Raw genomic sequence first — 24,573 nt, 5'->3', positions numbered from 1 at the left:
TAATGGCAGGCTGAACAACAGCCCCTCAAAGATGTTCATGTCCTAATTCCTGGAACCTATACTTTACGTGGCAAAAGGGATTTTTGGTAGGTGTTATTAAGATTCCTGAGACAGGAAGAGAATCCTGAATTACCCAGGTAGGCCCAATGTTCTTATAAGAGAGTAGCAGGAAGGCCAGAATCCAAGAAGGTAATGTGACAATAGAAGCAGAGGGAGAGCAAGACATAGAACAAACAAAGAAGTCAGAGGAGAAAGATATTAGAGATGCTACACTGCTGGCTTTGAAGATGGACAAAGAGGGGCACAAGGAAAGAACATAAGTGGCCTCTAGAAGCTGGGAAAGGCGAGGAAATGGACTCTCCCTGGGACCTTTGGAGGGAGCATGGCCCTGCCAACACATGGATATATGCCAATGAAATCCATTTCAGACTTTTGAACTCTGAAACTGCAGAATAAATTTATGTTGTTGTAAAGAATTATGCTTGTACTTTGCTACAACAGCAAAAAACAAAACACACAAAAAAACATATTAATACATAATCCCAAACCATTTTAACTTTACTTTCTGCAAAAATACTATACCTTCAACAGTATGAGCTTAGCACAGAAACTGAACAAAGATATGTGAGCATTTGAATCACACATTCCCACAAATAGGTTCCTGGTAGTTAACTCTACAAATTATGATTTTTCACTCTCTAATCTGGAAATATGTCAATATTAAAACTTAAAAAAAAAAAAAAAAAAAAAAGCAGAGGTGCCTGGGTGGCTCAGTCAGTTAAACATACAGTTCTTAATCTCAGTTCAGGTCTTGCTCTTGGGGTCATGACTTCAGGCTGCACACTGAGCTCCACGCTGGGCATGGAGACTACTAACTAAGTAACTAGCTAACTAACTAGATAGATAGATAGATAGATAGATAGATAGATAGATAGATAGATATAGATAGATAGATAGATAGATAGATAGATAGCAAATTTGACCCATAAAACAAAGCTCATACTTTCTAAATAAACTGGAAAATATGGATTATTCTAGCTAGAGCAGCCACCTAGGCAAGACAAAAGGACAATGCCCAAACCTAATGACATAAAACTAATATCAAGTGCCTTGAAGGCACTTCAACTCAGCCACTTCTTGGGCTTTATCTCTACAGCAAAAAATAGTTTGAAGGGACCCTGCCTGGAGATAAAAATTGCAGAGCATGGCACAAAGATTTGAAAAAATTCTAGTGACACTGAGGAAACTCTACTTTGAAAAGAAATTTTAGAATCAAAGATATTTTCAAAGGCCTATTAAGCAAGACAGACCTATCAAGAGCCCTTCCACCTACAGGGAACTTTTTCACAACTTAGAATTCATCATTTTAAATTTCATAATACATTTTATTACAGACATTTCCTTTAGGACACTTATTTTGCTCATGATAAACTCATTATGTCACAACCTTGAAATGTCCCTTCATTCCAAGTCCAGCTAAACAGACTTTACAGAATGGCCTTTTACTCCCTGGATCAATAAAAAAAAGGGGGGGGGGATTTTCCACAGACTCAAATTACAATTAACTATGTTCAGAAAAACATCTAAAATTTAAAAGAAACATGCAACTTTAGCAACCTTAGGAGGTCAAGGGGAAAAGGAGGCAGGGATGCTCACTGAAACCAAAAATACTCATCCTGAAATTCTTTTGTTTTCATTCCAAGTGTTTATGTATAAGAAGCTCCAAATCTGCCTGGTTTTCCCTCAAATCCTAAGTACGGTACATTCCTCAAGCCCACCAAGTACCCTAGTAAAAGATTCTGACCAGATACATAGACCACTGCCTCAGATACAAACCATGGTAAGTAAAAAAAAAAAAAAAAAAAAAAAAAAAAACATGGTTGGTCCAAGTCATGGGCACTTTATAATAGCCATTCCTTATCTCATTCCCAAGTTGCTGGGTCTCCTATAGGACTTCTACTGACCCCACACAAGCAAAGCTGTCAAAGCCACAGAAGTCACCACATCAAAGGAGAACAACATAACACCCAAAGTATCTCCAAGCCACCCCATCCCAATGGGGGATCTTCTGTGCTCAAATCTGAGAGCTCAATTCTCAAATACAGTCCAAACTCCTCTGAAGAAATGGGAGATTGCGCAGAGGAGGTTTGCAGAATATTTACTTCTCGATATAAACTTAAGTATTTAATATGTTCATTTTATAGATACAGAAAACAAAAAGAAGTTCACTCTTTCATTCCATGAATATTTAAGTCCTATGGTGATCAATCAAAATTGGCAAGGCTCTGACCTTATTCAATTAAAAATCATGGCCGATATATTCACAGCCACCACTAGTAAGATGAAGCCAAAATCAAAATTTAATTTTAGTGACAACTTCCCAAAGATATTTTCATGGTCACAATCCACCCAAGCTAAACTTATCAGAAATTTAATTTAGCTATTCTCATTTAGAACAATGTGCTAAAAAGCTACTCATTTCACTCTTAACCCAACATGACCGCTGGGCAGCTCCTGTCATGCCTGAAGAATAAAGGGTGCTTCTAGAAGATCATCTAAGAGTTGGATTAAAAGAGAGAGAGAGAGAGATGATAACATCTTGACTCAATGGTTGTCTTTTCATTATGGTTGGAGGGGCAAATGTTGCCTGTGAAATAAGCCAAGCCATCCTTATGTTGTGGCCCTCCTTGACCCTTGAAGTCTGACTATATTCTGTGGTATAACAATTACAACTGAGTCTTCACATTCTTATACACCAATAGACTCTCATTTTTTTTATTCCACGGTAACATGAACACACACACAACAATTTTGCAGGCTTTTTCTGTCTTTATAACATGACTTCTGTCTGATGTTCCAAAATTTAGTCATTTGATTGTAAAAACCCTGGATTATTCTTACCAATGAACACAACTGTCTTTATTTTCATGACATAGAACAGCAGGAATAAATTACTTCAATATTACTGAAACATGGCTTCATAAGATTGCACAGGTAAAGCATTTCATAATTTAAACTAAACAATTCATTTTTATGTTTATTGTAATTTCTCCAATGCTTCACCATATTTTGATATTTTTGCTTCACAAGAAATATGGAATGGCAAAAGCCATAGCCAATAAAAACAGCAAAAGTTGAAACAGGTGTAAACTATTATATTCCCCCAAACTATAAGGCAAATCTAGTTAATTACTGAATTAAAGGGGGAAAAAATCTCAATTTTAAATTCTTTGTGGGGCATATGGAAACTTGTTTAAATATCCCTTTCACTCTAAAATGCTTTTCCATTATAACAACTGATGCTTTCTGGAGTCAGATCTAAAAACACAAGGATTATGTATTCATATTTAAAACACGGTATGGACTATCTTTAAATACTCCCTTGATAGGCAGTGGGGTTTTTCCACAATCCTGTGGAATCTGAGCCAACACACACACACACACACACACACACGCATACACCCACACACAGTCGAATAGAAAAATAAATGAGAAATAATTCTTCAAATCTATAAAGATACAGGCATTTTCCCCTTTTTCTTAACATAACCCAACTGCAGCACATTTGCAACTAAGAAGGCTGCTGTATGTGAAGGTCACCTAAAGATAAATGTGACCATTTAGGTAGCCTAATTCTCTGCAAAAACACTTTACTAAAATTTTAAGACATTCACTTATCAGATCAATTAATCAATATGCTAAAAGAGCTATGCAAGGTATTTTATTCTGTATATTACTGTCTTCAACAAACTTCCATAACAATTGTGCCAATTTCACTGAAAGAGGAATCACAAAAAGACGTAGAAGATGCAGTTACTATATACTCTCAGAGACCTTTTTATGTTCATGAATCATATCTAACACTTGAGAGTGGCATTCAAAGTTCTGAGGATTGATGAATGATAGACATCAAGTCTATTTTTAAAGTTTCTTCAATCCTCAAAGTCATTCAAATACTCTAGTGAACTGAAAAACACCCAGGTTTAAACATCAGTAGTGAACAGCGGCTTCTGTACGTTGCACATCACAGTAATAAGCGTGAGGATTTTCAGACCTCATCTTTTCTAAAAGTTTGTGTGCTTTCAAAGTCCACAATGAACAAATATAACTCACCCGCTTTTGAAAATTTAAACAAAGAAAGAAAGTCCATAGAGAAAAATCAAGGAAAAACAGGCAAAATTTTTTTTCTTAAAATAGTGATTGGTAATTTGAGGATGGTTTTCTTCAGTTTAATGCTTTTCCTAAAATAATGTTTTTGTTGTTTTGCAGTTAAAATTCCCCATATTCAGGAGAGACTGGAGGAAGATGGTGGTGGGGATCGGTCCCTAGGCTTGCCTCATTCCAGAGAAACAACTAGATAACTATCAAATCAATCTAAATACCCCAGGAATTGACCTAAAGACTGTCAGAGAGGAGTGCTTAGGTGGTTCAGTCAGTTAAGTGTCTCCTTCAGCTGAGGTCATCATCCCAGGGTCCTAGGATAGAGCCCCACATCAGGCTCCCTGCTCAGATGGGACCCTGCTTCTCTCTCTCCCTCTGCCCTCTCACCCCCACTTGTGTTCTCACAAGCTCTGCATTCTCTTAAATAAATAAATAATCTTAAAAAAAAAAAGACTGTCAGAACAAACTCCACAACTAAAGGTAGAGAAGCGGTAATATCAAAGAGCACATGCAGCATATACTAGAGACACTTCCTGAAATGTTAGGCCATTGGGAAAAACACCACAGGGCACTATAGTACCTCTTTTTCATAAGGCCATTACTTTCAAGAGCAGGAGACACAGCTGACTTGTCTTACACACAGAAGCAGGCACGGAGACTTAGACAAAATGAGAAGACATAGGAATTTGTCCCAAACAAAAGAATAAGACAGGGCCACAGCCAGAGATCAAAATGAAACAGATATAACTAACATGCCTGATAAAGAATTTAAAGTAATAATCATAAAGACACTCAATGGACTGAGAAAAGAGTGGAAGACATGAGTGGGATCCTTAATACAGAGATAAGGAATAACAAAGGAGAGATAAGGGGTTCAATAAACAAAACCAGAAACATGCTTGATAGAATAAACAGCAGGCTAGAGAAAGCAGAGGAAGAAATCAATGACCTAGAAGAAGACAGAGTAATGGAAAGTAATCAAGCTGAACAAAAGAGAGGAAAAAGGGAAAAAGAATGACACAATGAAAAATAGACATAAGAAACTCAGTGACTCCATCAAACCTAATAACATTCTTATTATAGGAGTCCTAGAGAAGATGAAAGCAAAAAGAGGGCAGAAAATTTATTTGAAAAAATAATAGCAGAAAGCTTCCCAAGTCTGGGGAAGGAAACAGATACCCAGATCCAGGAAGCAGGGAGAACACTCAACCAAATTAACAAAAGCAGATCCACACCAAGCAGACCATGAAACCAAACTCAACAAATTCAAAATGACTAAAGTCATATCATGCATCTTTTCTGACCACAAGGCTATGAAAATAGAAGTCAACCATAAGAAAAATATGGAAAGACCACAAATATATGGATGTTAAATAACATGCTACTAACCAATGAATGAGTCAATCAGAAAAGAAAAGAAAAAATTTTAAAGTACATGGAGACAAATGAAAATGAAAATGAAACAATGGTTCAAAACCTCTGGGATGCAGCAAAAGTGGTTCTAAAACGGAAGTTTATAGCAATACAGGTCTACTTCAAGAAGCAAGAAAAATCTCAAACAATCCAACCTTACACCTAAACAATCTAGAAAAAGAAGAACAAACAAAACCTAAAACCAGCAGAAGAAAGGAAATAAGACTAGAGCAGATGGGGCACCTGGATAGCTCAGTCGGTTAAGCATCTGCCTTAGGTTCAGGTCCTGGAATTGAGCCTCACATCAGGCTCCTGCTTCTCTGTCTCCCTCTGCCTCTCTCCCTTGTTCATGTTCTTTCTCTCTCTCAAATAAAATCTTAAAAATTAAAAAAGAAGACTAGAGCAGAAATACACAGTATACAAACTTAAAAAACAATAGAAAAGATCAATGAAACTAGGAGCTGATTCTTTGGTAAAAATATCCTTTCCCCCTAAGGTCAGGAACAAGACAGGGATGTCCAACTCTCACTTGATTCAATCTCACTTCTATTCAACATAGTTACTGGGAGTCCTAGCCACAGCAACCAGACAACAAAAAGAAACAAAAGGCATCTAAATCAGTAAGGAAGAAGTAAAACTTTCACTATTTGTAAATGACATGAGACTATATATGAAAACCTGAAAGATTCCACCAAAAAAAAAAAAAAACTGCTAGAACTGATCAATGAATTCAGTAAAATCACAGGATACAAAATCAATGTACAGATATCTGCTACTTTTGTGTACACTAATAATGAAACAGCAGAAAAAGATATTAAAACAATCCCATTTATAATTGCACAAAAAATTTTAAGATACCTAGGAATATATCTAACCAAAGAGGTCAAAGACCTATACTCTGAAAACTATAGAACACTTATGAGAGAAACTGAAAATGACATAAAGAAAGGAAAGACATTCTATGCTCATGCACTGGAAGAACAAATATTGTTAAAATGTCTATACTACCCAAAGCAATCCACACATTTAATGCGATCCTTTTCAAAATACCAACAGCATTTTTCACTAAACTAAAACAACCCTAAAATTTGTATGGAACTGCAAAAGATCCCAAACAAAGCAATCTTGAAAAAGAAAAGTTGGAGGCACAGCAATTCTGGGCTTCAAGATGTATTAAAAAGTTGTAGTAATCAAAAGAGTATGGTACTGGCACAAAAGTAAATACACAGATCAACGGAACAGAACAGAAAACCCAGAAATAAACCCACAACTATATGGTCAATTAATCTCTGAAAAAGCAGAAAAGAATAACCAATGGGAAAAAGACAACCTCTTCAACAAATGGTGCTGGGAAAACCGGACAGCAATATGCAAAAGAATGAAATTGGAGCACTTTTTTATACCACACACAAAAATAAATTCAAAATGGATGAAAGATCTAAATATAAACCATAAAAACCTGGAAGACAGCATAGGCAGGAACTTCTTTGACATCAGCTGTAGCAACTTTTTTCTAGATAGATCCCCTGAGGCAAGGGGGAAAATAGCAAAAATGAACTACTGGGACTACATCAAAATACAAAGCTTCTTCTGCATAATGAAAGAAATAATCAACAAAACTAAAAGGCAAACTATGGAACAGAACTTATTTGCAAACAACATACCTGATAAAGGGTTAGTATTCAAAATATATAAAAAACTTATACAACTCAACACTCAAAAAAACAAATAATCCAATTTTAAAATGAGCAGAACACATGAACAGACATTTCTCCAAGGAAGGCATCCAGATGCTAATAGACACGTGAAAAGATGTTCATCATCACCTATTATCAGGGAAATGCAAACCAAGACTATAATGAGATACCATCTCACACTTGTCAGAATGGTTAAGTTAAAATCAACAACACAAGAAACAGGTGTTGGTGAGGAAATGGAGAAAAAGGAACCTTCCTGCACTATTGGTGGGAATGCAAACTGATGCAGCCACTCCAGAAAACAATATGGAAGTTCCTCAAGACGTTAAAAATAGAACTACCCTATAATCCAGCAATTGCATTATGGGATATTTACCCAAAGAATATAAACACACTAATTCAAAGGGATACATGCACCCCAATGCTTATAGCATTAGCATTACTTATGCTATAAGCAAAGTTATGGAAGGAGCCCAGGTGTCCAACAATTGATGAATGGGGTAAACAAGAAATAAACAGGAAATATTATTCGGTCATTAAAAAGAATGAATTCATTAAAAAGAATGAAATCTTGGCCATTTGCAACGATATGCATGGAACTAGAGTGTATTATGCTAAGTGAAACAAGTCAGTCAGAGAAAGACAAATACTGTATGATTTCATTCATATGTGGAATTTAAGAAACAAGCAAAGGAGGAAAAAAGAGACAAACCAAGAAAAAGATTCTTAACTACAGAAAACAAACTGATGGTAACAAAAGGGGAGCTGGGTGGGGGAACAGGTTAAATAGGTGATGGGGATTAAAGAGTGCATTTGTGATGAGCACCGGGTATTGTATGAAATTACTGAATCACTATATTGTAGTACAACTGAAACTAATATAATACTGTATGTTAACTAACCGGAATTAAAAACTCACCAAAAAAATGCCCATGTTCAAAAATGAAATAAATTATTTTTTAAGGAGACTATTAGACAGGATATATAGAATTATCTCACTTCTGTATATAAAAATGTACAAAGGATAAGTAAAGACAAAGGATAAAGTAAACAAAATATTAACAATCATTATTCGAGTAGTGGAATTACTGGATAATTCATCACTTTCTCCTTTGTATTTTTCAGAATGTCTTTAAATAGCTTGAACTTTTTTTAACTATGAAAAGGAATCAGGTAACATATTTGAAATCCTTCCTGTTTGAGAGTGAACCAAGGTTGGACTGGTTTGTCACAGCATTTTCAGCACACAAGGTATAAAGCAATCTGGCAAAAGTGTGAAGGTCAAATGCGGATATAAGCTACCCAAGGGACAGAATGACTACAGCAATATCAGAGATGAATACTGGACACTGAAATCATACCAAACACAGAATATCATAGGCCTTAATTAATCTAGCACCCTCTAGACTGAAATACTGATTCTGTATAACTCTCATGGAGGAGTTTTAACTTAGGCCTACAGTAGGAAACTTCAGAGCTGAAAACACAAAATCCAATATTTGGAAAACCTCTGTGATTCACATCAAACTATTGAAGCTAGCCCCAAGACAGAAAGACATTCTCTAAAATGCATGAACCAAAAAGAGAAAATTTTATGTATATATTTCTAATTATAGACTGCTTAAAAGAAGGCCACTTCACTGGAAGGTCACATCAAATGAAACATAAAACAGGTAACACCTTATTAATTTACCACATTCTAAACTGGCTCAATAGCTAAGAGTATGAGAGCAAAGAGATGGATCATCTATAACAATTTGAGCCAAGAGCATGAGCCATTAACTGAACTACATCAATTCTAAGACATCCTGTGAGACTTTTTTTTAAAAATTACATTTCCCACCAAATTTTCAACCAAACTAACAGGCATGACAAAAATTATGCTGGCGGTAGGGGAGCAGTCCTAATTTTTCTAACAATGGAGACTACTCTGCCTGTTTAAGGTTTGTATCTATAAATCCAACAATGAAGTCCTCTGCAGAATTACACTACTCAAACTGCAGATTGCAGGGGATTTTTTTTTACATGTTGAATCTTCTCAGGGCAATAAAGCTCTGCCATTTCCAGTGGAAAGCGCTGGGGGCACCTAAGACTGTGGTGGCCCTGCCACACTAGGGCACAGCAGCAGTTCCAAGCAAAGGCCAATGTTCTCTAGTCTACAGGCTTTTAGTTTCAGAAGGCATCTGCTGCTATCAACTGTAGGAAAACAAATATTCACAAAAATCTGAGAACATCTAAATTACATAGTTCATTGCTTCAAACAACTTTTAATTTGAACTCTTCAAGCAACTCTGGCTACAAGTTTACTCAAACTTCAAATTCATTGACCTGACAGTGAAGACTTCCTTGTGCACTGATGACCCTAAACATATATCAGTGTACTCTCAGTCCAACTGATTAACAGAAACTTTGCTTATGTCAAATGTTTAGCTTTTAGGGCCTATTTCTTCTTACATAAGCAATTCCTAAAGCACCATTTAGTCTGGCCTGGGTCATAAACACTATTTGACAACTTTGAGTATTTACATTAGTGGGTTTTTTTTTAAATCAACACTCCTCTAGCTTTATCAAAAGCTAAAGTATGTTCATGGCCCTTATACAGTTTAATTGAAATATGAATACCTAGTACACCATAGTGAGCTTCTATTGGTCTTCCCAGAGAACTACACTGTCCAAAACAATAGCCACCAACCATTTATGGCTATTGAGCACTTCAAGCGTGGCTAGTCTGAATCCAGATGTATTGTAAAAGTAAAAACCACCCTGGATTTCGAAGACTTAGTGCAGAAAAAAGTAAAAATCTTAGTAATGTTTGGATTATATGTTGAAACAATACCATTTTTACACACGGGGTTACAGAAAAGTACTATTAATATTGATCTCGACTGTTTTCTTTTTCATAAAGTTATAAAATTCTAAGTTACATTTGTGGTTCACATTATATTTCCATTATACAATGCTACTCTAATAACTTACTTAACTGTTACCCAAAGGAGACTGAAAAATATTCAAGTAGAGAGCATAGCGACAGGCTACAAAGCAAAGCAAGGAGCATTTCCAAATAGTGGGCATCAGCAGTTTGAAATCCAGGCTGTACCTGTCTTCACCTCCTGGCAACATTTTGAGGAAGGAAGGAAGGAAGGAAGGAAGGAAGGAAGAAAGGAAGGAAGGAAAAGGATAAAAGGATGGTTAGTGTGTTAGGGGGGTGGTGAGAGGGTTAAAGAATTAGAGTAGTTTGAATAAAATATATAACATTAATAACCATTTCCTTAATATCTAGCTTTGGTTCAACCCAAAACCATGAAACTCTTTAAGAGTTTATGTAGATGGTTATTTAATGGAATGAAGTTTATATTTCTTTTGTGTTTGTAATAACATGGCAATGGGGCAAGCCAACTCATTTTAAATCAGAACCAAATGTGTTCCAGGCAGGCTTACAATTCAGATTATGTGCAAAAATCTATGAAAGGGTAGTCTGTTCCACTATTCTCTTCACCAAATGTGTAAGAGGGCATGAGGGCACACAGATATGCTTGCTTTCATCAAGGCTACTCAAATTCTTCTTAAGGCTAAAAGACCCATTTATTGATTCATTTAAACAAAACTTATTTAGCACCTGAGGCATATAAAGAGGCGATAAAAATTGTAGAGTCAGAGAAACTGGGGTTCAACTCTAGGTTTGCCAATTTACTAACAGTATAATCCTCAGTATGTGATTTAGCCTCCCTATGGCTCTGTTTTCACCTCAAAAATATGTAAATAAGCACTCTATAAGCATTTAATAAATGGAAGCCATCAACCAAGTGGAAGCCATCAAACCTTGACCTCAAAGAACTTACAGTCTTAACTGTAAGTTCTAAGGGCAGTAATAAAAATGACAAGACTTTAAAAGGTTAAACATCATATAAGAGTCACAGATGAAAGGAACTCAGATAAAAAAACATGGTAGGGAGTGTCTGAGCTGATCCCTTACCATGGGAAAGGACCAAGAATGGGAGACAGGGAAAGTGAATTCTGGGCAGAAAGAATGCTGTGAATGTCCACATTGGTTTGTCCACCAGATTTCCCTTTATATGCCTCAAAGCACTTACATAGTATCTGTTCCTACAAGGGGCCACAGGTCAGGACAGAGCATAGAGAAAGGGGAGCTCTCCAGTGACCGGGGTACGAATACCTGAAGTTGGCTCACACTGATTCTTTACCAGGAGCAGCACCACTCCCCAGAAGAATATTTGGAAATATGTCAGGTGATGATGTTGTCACAGGATGGGGGTTGGGGACAATGCCATAGACATTTACAATGTAGGGCTGGGGCAGTCACAGAGTCTAACTCAATGAAGAACTGCCCCATCCATCATGCCAATATCACTAGTTAAGCATTACTGGTACGCTATTTGTTTTAGGAATATCCTTTCTTCATGCAATGATATTCCAAATAATACATATCTATGCCACTTCTTTCTACACTGTCAGTGCTACCAAATGGACACTTCGCATGATCTTTCCAGACTCAGGTTGTCAATAAATTTAACTGGATCATAAAATTTATTTTTTTTCACTGGACACTTCCAGTAGCTCAAATAAGACAGGTCTGCATAAATAAACATACCAACTGGATAAGAGTTATCTAATATTCTAGGGAACTGTACCCATACCACTTTGAAGATACACTGGGGGGAAAAGAATGCCCATAAAACAAATCATATTCGTGAGCTCACCCGCATATCCCACCAAATCTTAATCTTTGAGGGAGCCCAGGAATCTGCATTCTTGTAAACATATGAGATAATTCTTACACAAAGTCTCAAGCACTATGAGATCATTGGAATCACTAATGACACTGCTGCTTTTTATTTCCAAAAATCTCAGTCAAGTTGGCTTTCTAGATCCCTACTCAGTTGCCCAAAGACACCCATTGCACATTTCGCTTTCACCCCAGGACCACAGAGAAATACAATTACTTTGAAGCAAGTAAAATGTTTAAATATGACAACATAACTAATGTAACATTGTGTTTCAGCTGTACATTCATACATACATAAATAAATATGACAACATAAATCACTGTAGACTTTAAAATCATGCCTGTGCTCTGGATATGTTGCATAACTCATTACAACCTATAAAAGCTGTTTTTCAGACCTAACTAAAGGATGACAGAAGCAGTAACTGACTCACTTTTTATTATTAAAACTGTTTCCATCCCTTTATAAGCTTGCTCTACTCAGGGCCTGCTGAGCCAAGACTGCCTCATACTGCATCTCATTAGAAGAGGTGTGAAGTGCTAAGACAATCAGCAGATGCCCAGTGGTCCTGAAAGATTTAATTCTCCACACAAGAGGACTAAGTCTGTGATATACAGGTTTAGGAATGAGTTCTAATATGCAAAAGAAAGGCAGCAAAGGTACTCACTCACAGGGGATCTGACCTACAATCCCAATAGGTCCTGTTCCTTAGCTATCTGCACGATTCAACCTTCTGTACAATGTGGCTTTGCATAATTAAGTTACTACAAATCAAGGCATTCTCATTCCAAAGGTCTAGGAAACATTTAAGGGAGCTCTTATTTCTTAAACTCAGCAGTCTGCTGCTGATAAATCACAAGTCTACTTTTATGAAATTAAAGCAAATCCCCTCCTCTCAAGACATTTAGTTTGAAAGGAAGATATATTCTCTGAGGGCTAAGACATCAATTCTCATCTCCAAAAAGAATCATTTGTTTTTGTTAAAGCTGATCAAAATCTAACATCTGATTATAATTTATTCCATTTAAAGTCCTTGGTTGTTAACATGAATTCATTTTTCATCAGTAGGCAGAACCCACCTTTAAATGTGGTTTTCATCTCAAACAATGCTTGAAGAGTAATTTTAAGGTAATAGTCTTTGGCCCAGGATAAAAGTGTAACAGATACTATTACCTCAATTTCCTTTCATAAAATATGTGTGTATATTTATGATGCAAACACAGTGATCATATTCTAAGCCATAGCTTTATTCTTATTCCCAGAATTTTAGCTTTGGTTAAAGAATTACATTCTATCTCAATTAAAATAAATAGGCTATAACAGCATAGTGGGCCTGTATGTATTCATTTTCTTAAACAATTCTATCTTCTCAGCTGCTTTTTTGTACTTCATTTACTTTGGAAGTTTAAACTCATTTTAAGTTCAAGAAACTGAAGTGTCTTAGACCTAAGTTATTCACCACTCTCAAAATACTTAAGTCTTTCTAAAAAGGTAATGACAGTTGGCGATGCTCTATCAAGGTTCTGAATGTGCAGGCTTGAGGCAACTATCCTGAAATATACAATGTGAAAATCCTCTAGAATATCCTTCTAATTTTGCTAAACAGGTTTAGGTTAATTTCAGAAAGGTTTGAAGAAAAACTCCTGCTCTTTAATGGGTCAGATACAATATGTGAATCCATCCTTTTTAAAATGATGTATTCTGGGGATCCCTGGATGGCTCACCAGTTTAGTGCCTGTCTTCGGCCCAAGGCATGGTCCTGGCGACCCAGGATCAAGTCCCGCATCGGGCTCCATGCATGGAGCCTGCTTCTCTCTCTGCCTGTGTCCCTGCTTTTCTCTCTCTCTCTCTCTCTCTCTCTCTCTCTCTCTCTCTCTCTCTGTCTCTGTCTCTCATGAATAAATAAAATCTTAAAAAAAAATAAAATGACATATTCTTTCAGAGAATATAAAGATTTTTATCTCAGCTAAAGGTTTTATATAATTAACATAATTATACTATAATAACTCTGAAAATCAGTAATACCATAAGTACCAATAAGAATGTTGTTACTATACAGTGGTGGAGGTGTAAATTCATGCAAACATTTTAAAAAATAATTTGGTTTATATAAAGAGTAGCTATCATTTCCATGTACTTCCCAATAATTCTATTTCTAGGAGACGGTCCCAAGAATATAGTCCAAAATATAGGTGGAAAAACTACTGGCACAAACATGTTCATTTTCATATTCATTCTCATAATATTTACAATACTTAAAAACATGGAAAAAGCAGTATGAGAATCAAAAGAATTTAAATATAGAGACTTATTCAAACATTTCAAGGTTATTTTAAAAGTTAGGTTTGCTGATTTGCAAAAGCTTTGATGTGGTATGAAAAAATGATTATGATAAACTGTGCAGTTAAAAGAAAGAAGTAGGTCATAAAATTCTATGTGTGATATGATTTTAAGTATTATCCTTAAATACAACTAAATAAAACTAGGGACATTCATCAAAAGGCCAAAATGTATATATAGTAGGAAGGAGTATTATTAGATTTTATCTTATATTATCTTTATTTCCCAAATTTTCTTGGGGCATGGCCATAATACTCTGAAAATGAGCCCCCAAAAGTGTAGACACATACATATGTAAAAGTAAAGAGCACTTAAGAATTTTTACTCTAAGCCAAATCATTTCTTACAGCTTCTATTTGGGAGAAAATACTCTATGAATCTATGTTTACTCATATATCTAATTAAACTCAGTAAGTTCTGATTTCCAAAGGGTATTTTAAGATTAACAAAGTCAAAATGAATGTACAAAATAACACTTATTGCCTAAATTCTTCAATTATCTATCCAAGCTAGAATGCTTGCCTTCTTGTAGGTCCTGCCAAGCTTCTCCCACTATGCTATCTGACAGGCAGCCTCTATCCTCATTCCCTGGCCCTGAATCCACACAAACTTTCCCTGTGTACAATGCAGTCAGCTTAACTGTACCTACTCAGTGGTTATAAACAGAACACTACAGCTGCGGGGGGAGGGGGAACTTCCAAATAAGCACCTTTTACAAGCACAATCACAAGCCAACAAAAATGATTTTGAAAAATGGGGTGCTATGTTACATGCTTGTTATAACAGCAAGGGCTGGGAGTCAACTACTCAAAGTAAGTGCTGCTACGTGAACCATGAAAAATCCCCCTCACATACATATGCAGAGAAGAGTACAAAGGGAACAGCAAAAAGTTCACTGCCAGCAATTAGGAAAGAATAACTTGAACTTTACGGATGCACCTTAAAGCAATTCTTGAGCAATCTTTGCACAAATAACTTCAAAAATGTAATAAACCACAAAATACAGTGCAGTGCGGCATTCTCTCCCATTTCTCTAATATTAGATCTTGTGACAGACAACCTAAATTGCACTGGTTAGAACAAGAGTGTTATTTCGTGACTGCAGGTTATGATGAAATATTCCCGTAAGAAAAAAAAAAAAATATCCCTACTCCGTCACCCTCCTGTCCCAGAAATGGGTAGAAACCGGTCTCATGTTTTTTTAAGATTTTATTTATTTATTCATGAGGGGGGGGGGGGGGGGTGCAGAGACACAGGCAGAGGGAGAAGCAGGCTCCATGCAGGGAGCCTGATGTGGGACTTGATCCCAGGACTCCAGGATCGTGCCGTGGGCCAAAGGCAGGGGCTAAACCGCTGAGCCACCCAGGGATTCCCCTGGTCTCAATTTTTAAACGGAAATGCTACTCCTCAAATAAGCAATCAACAAGGATCTGATACTGTGTCCAATCCTTTTCCAAATGGGAATGAGGGAAAGAGAAAGGAAAGGACAAGTAACTACAAAAAATTCAGGGGCACTTGGGTGGCTCAGTCGTTTAAGCGTCCAACTCTTGATTTTTTTTTTTTAAATTTTTATTTATTTATGATAGTCACAGAGAGAGAGAGAGAGAGAGAGAGAGAGAGAGAGGCAGAGACACAGGCAGAGGGAGAGACAGACTCCATGCCGGGAGCCTGACGTGGGACTCGATCCCGGGTCTCTCTTTTTTTTTTTAAAGGTATTTTTTATTTATTTATGATAGTCACACAGAGAGAGAGAGGCAGAGACATAGGCAGAGGGAGAAGCAGGCTCCATGCACCGGGAGCCCGACGTGGGACTCAATCCCAGGTCTCCAGGATCGGGCCCTGGGCCAAAGGCAGGCGCCAAACCGCTGCGCCACCCAGGGATCCCTTTTTTTTTTTTTTTTTTTTTTAACCTAAGGGAAACTTTATTTACTCTTCTTAAAGTAGTCTAGTTTAAAAACCAGAGATTAAGTGAGAGGAAAGAACACAAAACCTTCCCCAGACAGACAGGTCTAGATCTCAGGTCTAGATCTCAGGGTGGTGAGTTCAAGCCCTGTGTCAGGCTCCACTCTAAGCATGGAGCCTGCTTAAGATTCTCTCTCTCTCCCTCTGTCCTCCACCCAATCTCTTGCTCTTCTCTAAAAGAAAAAAAGAAAAGAAAATTCAGAAGGTTTTTTTTTTTTAATTATTTGAAGGACTTACAGTTAAGAAGAAAATCAACATCATGGTGGACTATTCTCTAAAGGTATTAACTCAGAATCTGTCTCCAAATTCTCCACATCCCCTCCTCCCACAACAGGAAAAAAGAAAAACTGACAAGGGCAAAGAATATTATCCCAATTTCAACTGAAATATTCAGCCACACATGTAATATTGCATGCATTTACCATCACAACACCTAAGAAGGACTATATCCAGACAAGAGCAATGAATATAATGAGATATTTATTAGAGGGTATTTTTCCTTTAGCAAAATTTTCTGTGAAAAATTTCACTCTAGGAAAGAGAAGTTGAAGACATTATAAAATCACACTTAAAATTATAAAGGGTATGAAGAGAGTGCAAAGGACTGTCATATTCTGGGAAATATATTCTAGAAAAATAATATCACCCCACACTGAGAAACATTATTAACCTTTACTTTATATGTGGTATGTAAACCTATGAAACTCAGAGGCAGAGGCGCTAGAAACAGAACTGAGCTCAAGAAGATTTCAGACCAATTCATTCACTCCACGATCCACAGAGGCAGTGTGTTAGGAAAAAGTGGCTATCTATGGGGTCCAAGAGCACCCACCTAAATTGCTGAGAACATAGCAGTCTTTCTAAAACAACTTCTGAAGCCTAATATTCAGAGCACCTGAGAAAGAGTTTTCCTGCACGCCTTATAACTTTCCCCCCAGGGAAGCCACACCCCATACTTTTCACTATGCACCTGGTAAAATGAACCTGTTTTTCAGTGGCAACCAAGAGAAGATGCCCCAAGTCATGGCCACACTGGACTGGGTCCTTCATAGCAATTCTTTTTTTTTTTAATTTTTTTTTAATTTTTATTTATTTATGATAGTCACAGAGAGACAGAGAGAGAGGCAGAGACATAGGCAGAGGGAGAAGCAGGCTCCATGCACCGGGAACCCGACGTGGGATTCGATCCCGGGTCTCCAGGATCGCGCCCTGGGCCAAAGGCAAGCGCCAAACCACTGCACCACCCAGGGATCCCCATAGCAATTCTTTTTTTTTTTTTTTTTTAAGATTTATTTATTTATTTATCATAGAGAGAGAGAGAGAGAGGCAGAGACACAGGAGGAAGGAGAAGCAGGCTCCATGCCGGGAGCCCGACGCGGGACCCGATCCCGGGACTCCAGGATCGCGCCCCGGGCCAAAGGCAGGCGCCAAACCGCCGAGCCACCCAGGGATCCCCCCCATAGCAATTCTTATCGTACAACCCAACAGCACGAAGCAATGTGAAAGAGCGTATGTGTGTGTGGCACCTTCAGAGTACAGGATAGGAAGCAAATGTGGAGCCAAAAAATGCAAAGCCATGTGTGATGGTGAAGGGATATTTACCCAAACTGAGGAGTATCTGTTTAAATCTTCTAGGAAAGGAACAAATGCCAAGTAGTCAGAAAAGGCAAGCCCGTTTTATTTTTTTTAATAAATTAATTTTTATTGGTGTTCAATTTACCAACATACAGAATAACACCCAGTGCTCATCCCGTCAAGTGTCCCCCTCAGTGCCCGTCACCCATTCTCCCCCACCCCCCACCCTCCTCCCCTTCCACCACCCCTAGTTCATTTCCCAGAGTTAGGAGTCTTTATGTTCTGTCTCCCTTTCTGATATTTCCCACACATTTCTTCTCCCTTCCCTTATATTCCCTTTCACTATTATTTATATTCCCCAAATGAATGAGAACATACACTGTTTGTCCTTCTCCGATTGACTTACTGCACTCAGCATAATACCCTCCAGTTCCATCCACCTTGAAGCAAATGGTGGGTATTTGTCATTTCTAATGGCTGAGTAATATTCCATTGTATACATAAACCACATCTTCTTTATCCATTCATCTTTCGATGGACACCGAGGCTCCTTCCACAGTTTGGCTATTGTGGACATTGCTGCTAGAAACATCGGGGTGCAGGTGTCCCGGCGTTTCATTGCATCTGAATCTTTGGGGTAAATCCCCAACAGTGGCAAGCCCGTTTTAAATGAGAGCGAGCATCTGTGGTCAAAGATCAGTTTCTCTAAAGCAAAAATACTTCCCACTCATTCCTAAACGAGGACATATGGTTATTCTGCCCTTCTGCAACATCTTCTTTTATTTTTGTGGATCATTTGCCAGGCAGCTGTCTTTTTTTTTTAATAGATAAAGAACCTCTAAGATGACAACAAGGGATTGAGAACAATGGAAAATAATCCTAAAAGGTCAGACAAGTGGAATCACTTTTACTAGAGAAACCTGGAGTACTTTTGATTAAGCTGTGGGGTTTTACAGTGAAAGACTTTTTTTAAATTCTATTATAATTCCCAAACTTCTTGCTTTCAAAGAAGAGAGAAGCGCACTCACTTCCCAAAGCATCCATCTTTACAAGAAATTCAAGTACTGTACTTCCTCAATGCATACTCCATTTCTTGGCATAACTGTAACTGAAAACACCAAAATTCTTTAAGCAGAAATTTTAAGAAATGCTCTAAAACAGGGAAAGATTTGTTTTTAATAGACTTCCTTATAATGAGTCATTTCATAGATAGAGACCTTTAGGATGATAGCCAGAACCAAAAGACATTTCTTAGCACAAGCAGGCCATTTACATGCCATCCAGTTAGAGATGTCACAGTCCTGCTTCCAGCCAAGGCCAGACTGATCATCACTAGGGCAAGAGATCAGCATTTCATGCTTAGTCAGTAGCTCTGCTGGTTTTGGAAATTCTGTGAATCCATAAAAGATGGATTTCTCCTTGGTTTAAAAAAAAAAAAAAAAAAAAAGCCCGAATCCTCTAAGACATGTTTTCTGCTCTATACTCAATTCTCTGACCATAAAGTTAATAGGAACAGAATAACATATCATCCATAATCCCATGGACTGATGGCTGCCTATTGTTAATTCCATATGAATAAAGAGACCTTTAGGTTTTCTGGAAATAATTACAAATGGGTGGATGGGAACAAAAGCTGTATATGATGTAGGAACTAGTATTTATTCTGTTAGCTGAACTGAGCAAAGTGACTTAACTTCTCTGTCCCTCATTTTCCTTTTTTTGTGAAATGAGGGTAAAAATAGTTCTTGCCCATGTTTTTTATTGGATTCCCCCAAAGGTTGACTCTGTAATAGGTTCCAGAGTAAAAATAATTTATTTGGAAGTTGATCCCAAGGGTTGCTGCTAGGGAAAGACAGCAAAGAGGAAAAGTTTGTACAGATGTCTGAGTGGGATCCCTTTGTGTGATCCCTCAGAGACCATGGAGAGATCTTCAGAGCTGCCCCCTGGAGGAGCTCAGAGGCGGGTATTCATCCACCAATTCCAATGCATCACTGTTTGTGGGTAGCATCCACTGTGAGGGAGAGCCTTGGCCACAGATACTCTTGGACAGGAGTCATGGGGGCTAGGGGTGTAACACATAAACTTGTAGCACTGAGAGTCCAGCTTCCCAGAAAACCCTCAGTCCCAAGCAAACCAGGAAAATTGGTCATCCTATCCAGTGCTTATCAGAGTAATTATTTTGTACATTGAAATGAGGGGCTCAGTTTAAAACGAAATCTTCCCCACTCCCTACTCCTAGACCAACCAGTATTGGAAGGTGCCACCACTGGTGTTGCCTTCTCTTCCCAGAGCCTGTAACTTAATGTTTTGTACTTCACTGAATTGTGATGGTTAGAAACTTCGTGTATAGTTTATGGAAATCATCCAATTAAACATATTGCTTAAAATGGTGTTGCCGTGACGTCCGAAACAAGCCTGGGCCACCTTAGGAATCCTCTCTGCTTCAGTTGCTTGCTTCTGAGTGTGGCATCCTTTGAAGCCCCAGATCAGATGGGGAAGGCATTGGACACACAGAGCAGTCATTCAATGTCCTGACCTCCTGCAGTGTTTGGCATGCGCTCTCCCTTCTGAATGACCGTTCCGTGTGGCATGAGGCTCTGAGCCACCCAAACCTGTTAACTTTCCAAAGAGCTAGCCATCTTCCATCCAGTATCACTGTGTCCTAGCCTGTCTGCATTCGTTAGTGGTCATATTCTGTACCTGCAATAAATTTTTATACCCTAACAAAAAAGGGGGGGTGGCAAGGGGTGCAGTCAGTGCCAGCTTCTGCTCTGCCACTTGATGTTGTGAGGATCAGATGAGCCCTTGCAGAGCACTTAGCCTGGTATATAGCACTCAGTCAATAATGGATGTTAGCTCTTCTGGTATATTGCAAGCAACTTAAGAATCATGGGATCTGCTCTTAACCCACAGGAAACACACAGTGCCTTATTCCACACTATGCCGGACAGGTATCATGCCCTCTGGAGCCTGGGTCCACTGGAGGATTCAGCTACCCAGCCCCGCCTGCTTAAATAGCTCCAGAATGCCACAAATTACAGCTTCAGATAAAACAAATGCCTTTCTTACCTGCTCTTTCACTGACATAGAGCAGAGACTCTCAGCTTGAAATTTCAAGTCAGATATAAGAAAACTGAAGATGCTAAAACCAGGAGAAATGGATTTCCTAGTCAACCTCCACATCACCAACAGTCCCTTCCCTCTCCTGCAAAAGGAAGTGATTGATGCACAAGAGGACCCTAAACCATTGAGGCTACAAGTAAACTCATGTCTCCTGGGACCCTTGGCTCCCACCAGCTGTGTCAAGAGCCAGCTGCATCTATTCCCACATACATCTGTTAAATTATCCCCCAAAATATGAATGTTTCTCATCAGCCCCTCGTATTCAGAAAAGGCTTTGGCTCTATAACAGAAATAGCAAATATATATTTGTATTTTAAAGGTATAACAAAATATCTATAGTATTTGTTTGACTCCCCAGTTTATCCTAGTTTATTTGGTTTCAATCACATTAGAAAAGTACTTTACATAACCATTTCCGCAGTGCATATGGGATAGCTGGTATGTCTGTTCTAAGATATCTTCTCAAACAATCTATGTGAGACCCTTTCTGAAGATGGCAGAGAAAACACCAAACCCTAGGTCCCTTCCTGACTAGTTATTAATGAATTGGAAAGAACTACTTTCCATGATACACAGAAAATACAAGCCATCCTATCAATTACTGCTAACCTTAAACACACCTCCAGATTACTCAAAAGCCAGGAGCTTAATGAGGATCTGGCTCTTGGTCAGCATGAACTAGTGCTTCTTAGCCACCTAAATTCATTTATATTAGTCTGACAGTTTATCCTACAAAATAACATTTCCATACACTATAACCTTGAATCAGAACCATACCAAAAATGTTTATGACACACAGGAGTAAAACTGGCAAGTGAAAGTTCAAAACCCACAAGGCAGTAAGGAATAATAAATGAACTGCCATCTCTTTCCACTAACTTCACGATATAAGCTTTAAGCAAAACCATAAGCTAATACAAATAAATTGCTAATAGTCTTTTTCATAAGAATTTCAATTTATTTTTGACCTTTACTCAAATTTTTATGAAAATTCCTACATTAGAAAATATGTACCTGTGTATTACTGACTTGAAATTTTGAAAATGAAGACTATTTTCCTTTTTCCTGAAGCTCCTGGGCGCTAAGCTCATGAAACTTTACAACTGGATAGCTGTAATGCACATTTCCTATATTGTCTGAGAAAATTCAATTCTGTTCAATAAGGAAATTCTGCTCAATAACAAAGGAAAACAAATGAATAGATGAAACTCATCAGGTGTGTTTAACATAGATAAGTAATGAGATGTGACAGATAAAGCGTGAACCCAGAAAGGCATGAAAGAACCAAAAGGCACATAAAATTCATGAGGCACTAAATATACAAGAGGCACCTAATATTCATAAGGCAATAAATATGCATGGACACCTGTAACTAAATATTCATGATTCACAAATTATACATGAGCCATGTGGCAATCAATATTCATGAGGTCTTAATTAGGCCACCCGGGGTAATATCCACTCTTTTCCTCTGCATAAACACACAAATAAAACCCATAGCTGTCGAGAGACTAACTGGCAGACCCCTGCGACTCTCCCAGAGAGAACAAGTGGGCAAACCAGACCAGAGAAGACCCTGTTTGCTAGTTAATGATAGTGGCTGATGCCTAACTCCTGAGGTCACCTCAATTCAGCAAGCTCATTGATTTATACACATACCCCCACACAAATATATGTATATCCAAATGATATACAATGTTTATATGCTTATTGTTGTACATGTGCTTGCATGTGTGTACACAGTGTGGTGCATGTTATAGCACACGTGCATTGTATGTGTGTGCTTAGACCTACTATACACCATATGAGGATAAGACCTATGCAGATCTTATTGGCATTGTATTCTGGGCACTTAACAATAGTACCTGACACAAAGAAAGGACTTAGCAAATATTTACAGTATTAACTGCTTGTCAATAAGGGGTCACTAAGAACATTCAACTGCCAGATGGGAACTGGATCTTTATTTTTTACCCATCTATCCTCCAATCTATGATAATATCTGAAATGTAGCAGACATACAGTACACATTAAATGGATGTATGGATGAATGGATGGATGAATATAAATGAAGGATCAACTAAGTAGCATTCTATTTTTTCTAGTTATAATGGATTTATAATCCTCAGAGAAAACTGCATATGTCAACCTTTTTACTACTAGCATGTAGAAACTATCATTATCAAGTTGTACAAAAATTTAATAAGGGGAGGATATCTATTAAATGATAAAGTTTAACTAGAAGAAAACAAGCAAAATTAGTATTAGCAATACTGTGTATTTTGTGTGTAGCTTATCAATCCCTACCTTTCAGAATAAAAGTTGTGTGTTTATTAATATGCAGTAACAACCCATCTTAACCACTTCTCTGAAAGTACATCATTATCTGTCACATTGGAGAATAATACCTACACTATCTAGAGTTTTTGTAATTAAATGAATTAATGAGTCAATTACTGAGAAAAATTAATCATAGCTGATTTTTTTAAAATTTATTTTTAAAATGGCCAAAAAAAAAAAAATTGTGTCTTCATCCTGGATAGGAACAGACCATACAGACTATCTAATCCTTACTTGTCAATGAAAAACACTCTTCAAAACCAAAGGAAGTCTATGGCCATACCACCCTGAACGCACCCAATCTCGTCTGATCTCGGAAGCTAAGCAGGGCCTGGCCTGGTTAGTACTTGGATGGGAGATCGCCTGGGAATACCGGGTGCTGTAGGCTTTTGGACAGCCCGGGTGGCTCAGTGGTTTAGCGCCGTTTCAGCCCAGGGCTTGATCCTGGAGACCCAGGATTGAGTCCCATGTCAGGATCCCTGCATGGAGCCTGCTTCTCCCTCTGCCTGTGTCTGTGCCTCTCTCTCTCTGTGTCTCTCATGAATAAGTAAATAAAATTAAAAAATAAAAATAACAAAACTATAGGAAAAAATAGCAATACTACAATGTTATCACCATTACTCCAGTTTTTTAAATATCACAAATTACTGACCTGGGGCACACAGCATTAAGTTAACCAAATCCCACTTTCATACTCTACCTCTGTAACTTCCCATTACCATTTCCTAAGTACAACTGTAAATTGAAGATCTAAAAAGAAAGAAATTAATACCTATCAGGTGAGGCTGCATAATGACTAGTTTTATTTATTCTAATTTTTATTAATGAAGAACAAAAACACAATCATTAATAAGTTTATAGCCTATTTTGTTAGCCTTTGTCAAACTATTCTGTGCTCGTTTATTTAAAAAAAAAAAAAAGTTTTATACCCACTTTGTTAGTCACCATACTAAGACTGAAGCAGCCTAGCTAACAATCCAATTTGCTCAGGAGTTTCCCAGTTTTAGCACTTAACGTTCCATGTCCTCAGAATCTCCCCACTCCTAAATAAACTGGGAACAGCTGGTCATCCTACACTGAGAAATAAAGAGGGACGGCTGGGTGGCTCAGCGACTGATCGTCTGCCTTCAGTTCAGGGTGTAATCCTGAGATCTGGGATCAAGTCCCGCAAGGAGCCTGCTTCTCCCTCTGCCTATGTCTCTGCCTCTCTCTCTGTG

The 24,573-nt window shown here is 37.8% G+C and overlaps 1 protein-coding gene and 1 non-coding gene across 16 annotated transcripts in view; one reads left to right on the top strand and one right to left on the bottom strand.

The window, feature by feature from the left end:
- The window catches only part of BICC1 (BicC family RNA binding protein 1), a 270,924-nt gene that overhangs the window by 180,185 nt on the left and 66,166 nt on the right, over positions 1-24,573 (bottom strand). The window lies entirely within an intron of this gene.
- Positions 23,626-23,744, top strand: LOC112931090 (5S ribosomal RNA). Its single transcript, XR_003237264.1, has one exon. It is a non-coding gene; the product is annotated as a 5S ribosomal RNA (ribosomal RNA).

This window comes from Vulpes vulpes, chromosome 4 (assembly GCF_048418805.1).
Source record: "Vulpes vulpes isolate BD-2025 chromosome 4, VulVul3, whole genome shotgun sequence".
Classification (NCBI taxonomy): domain Eukaryota; kingdom Metazoa; phylum Chordata; class Mammalia; order Carnivora; family Canidae; genus Vulpes; species Vulpes vulpes.
The sequence above is the reverse complement of the archived record's forward strand: the minus strand, read 5'-3'. Positions and strand labels throughout refer to the sequence as shown.